This window comes from Gossypium arboreum, chromosome 8, assembly GCF_025698485.1.
Source record: "Gossypium arboreum isolate Shixiya-1 chromosome 8, ASM2569848v2, whole genome shotgun sequence".
NCBI lineage: Eukaryota > Viridiplantae > Streptophyta > Magnoliopsida > Malvales > Malvaceae > Gossypium > Gossypium arboreum.
Genome location: NC_069077.1, coordinates 35,439,431 through 35,442,159, shown reverse-complemented (window position 1 = coordinate 35,442,159; position 2,729 = coordinate 35,439,431). Strand labels below are relative to the sequence as shown.

The following is a 2,729-nucleotide window of genomic DNA, read 5'->3' as shown; positions in this document are numbered from 1 at the left end:
ACGTGATCCCCTGTTCTGACTTGGAAAAATCATTAAATATTGTACAAAAATAATTAGGGGATATAATTTATATTCTTGAAATCCTTAATGAGTCTTGTTTCAAATGAAATAAACAAGAACATCCTTTGAATTCTGTATGAGGAGAAAATTGATTCGTAGTGAAGAGTGGTCAGAACAGTTGAGCAGTGAAACAGGGATAACTTCAATGAATATAAACAGGGATATCTCTTCTTTTGTGCAGATGGATTTAGAAACACTCTATGATTCATGGGAGAGATACAAGGACCTTTTGAGAAGGTGCCCTCACCATGGGTTACCACTCTGGCTACAGGTTTAAACATTTTATATTCATTGAAGTTACCCCTGTTTCACTGCTCAACTACCCTGACCACTCTTCACTACAAATAAATTTTCTCTTCGTACAGAACTCATATGATGTTATCATTTATTTTATTTGAAACTAGACTCATTAAGGATTTTAAACATATAAATTATATCCCATTATTATGTTTTTAAAATTTTTAATGATTTTTCAAATTTAGAACAGGGGATCACGTAGTCATTCTGAACCAGTCTCATAGAAACTTAAATATCTCAGAATATAGAATTCATTTGCTTGCTCTATTTCTGTTATATGAAAATAAACTCATTCATCTTTAATTTGGTATCTCATTCAGTCTCTGATTCAATTTCTACTATTTTTGGTAAATTTTTAGATTCACGTCACTGCAATTATCCAGAACAGTTTTATTGTCAATTTTGATCTTTTACACTTCAATTGTATTCATCACTTACCCATAACAATCTTTCCAATTTCCAATCACATATCGAGCATATTGCTCATAAGTTACACATGTATATACTTACACTTATCATCACAAATTCATACACAATTTCATTTAATCAATTTCCCAAGTGAACGCTTCAGAATAATAACAGATATGCGATGGTATCGCACACAGCCCACCTTTAAAATCGAAGCTCTCTTGTACACATAGTGGCCTTCACTTAGCACCACTCATGTGACCTAGCTCGATTGTAAACATAATTTTGGCTCTCTTGTACACATGGTGAACACTTAGTACCACCCATGTGACCTAGCCAGTTTATCTCATAGCTCTCTTGTCTACATGGTGTCCTTCACCTGGAACCACGCATGCGACCTACCTACATATATCCCGTAGCTCTCTTGTCTACATGGTGTACACATAGTATCACCCATGCGACCTAGCTACATCATAATGTGTCGTAGCTCTCTTGTACACATGATGTGCACTCAGCACCATACATGTGACCTCGCTACATACCATCTGTATCATCCAATCTTTCTAAAGGTTCAACCGGGATTTCTCTCTCTTTCTAATACTTGATTCCATACTTCCAATAGTCACTTATGATTCAAAAATCAGCTACAATACATAAAATATGCTGAAATATAAAAACATAATAAAGATAATGTATTATTTACATACAAACTTACATACTTTCTCATTTCCATGTCGAATTAATATTGAAAATTTAAATCATCATAATTATACTTACTTTCAACACCTCGACAATCATAGTAAATATATCAATTTTACATTGAAACATGCATAAATTAATGCTTATTATACATATGAACTTACCTTGATACTAAAACGGCCATTTTATCAACCTTCCCGATTTTCAATTTTTCTCCCATTCTAGGTTCAAATCTCATTTTCCGGGATCTAAAACATCATATTTTTCTTATTTAATTAATGTACTATTCAAAACAGTCCTTAACTCAAACTTTGGAAAAATTACAATTTTGCCCCTAAAATTTTGCATATTTACACTTTTGCCCCTAGGCTCGGGAATTAAACTTCATCCCTTATTCTTATGTTTTATGACATACTGATAATTTTTCCCTTCTATGGCAACATCAAATTCTCACTTTAACACATAGTTATGAACAATAACAATTTTTACCGATTAAGCCGTTTTACTCATTTTTGCTTAAAACCGCTTAGCAAAAGTTGTTTAACATAATTTCAGCCTTCATATTCTACCATAAAACATCAAAATAAACACATTTCACCTATGGGTATTTTTCCAAATATGTGACAGCCCAAAATAGACCCTAGCCGGAACGTGGTTTCGGGACCACTAAACCGAGTCATAAAAATAATTAATTGTTATATTCTATGCTTACTACGTGTGTGCATGCATATGTGGAAATTTCATTCTCTAATTTTACCCATTTGTATGAGAAAGTATTAAATAGGGATCAAAGTGAAACATGGTGAAATATGATAGGCTAATTTTAAATGGCTTGTTAGTACATGTTAACAAAAAGGTGGAGTTGCATGTCAAATAATCCCCTTCCTAAGGAGGAGTGGCGGCCATGACAAATTATGGGCAAGGGAAACATGTTCCCAACATGTTTTACTAATGGATGATGTTAGAAATGATAAAATAAGAGTATGGAAAAAAATTAGTGTTAGTAGGATGAGAAACAAAAAAAAGTGTTCATCCTTCTCCATAGGCTTGGCCGAATGTCCTAAAGAAAGAAAAGAAAAAATTTGTTCATCCTTTCTCATCTTCTTGGCGAAAATACTAAGGGAAAAGAGGAGGATTTTTGCTTCATGCTTGAGTTGGAAGAGATCTAGAAGGAGATTTGGCTAAGTTTGCATCAAGATTAAGGTATGTATGAGGTTGTGTTGGGAGTTTCATGCATGGTTTGGTTGCTAACTTGATGTGCATGT

At 33.5% G+C, this 2,729-nt stretch overlaps 1 non-coding gene across 1 annotated transcript; it reads right to left on the bottom strand.

Moving 5' to 3' along the window:
• Positions 1-208: 208 nt before the first annotated feature.
• LOC128280298 (small nucleolar RNA R71) lies at positions 209-315 on the bottom strand. Its single transcript, XR_008270478.1, has one exon. It is a non-coding gene; the product is annotated as a small nucleolar RNA R71 (small nucleolar RNA).
• Between the last annotated feature and the right edge of the window lie 2,414 nt (positions 316-2,729).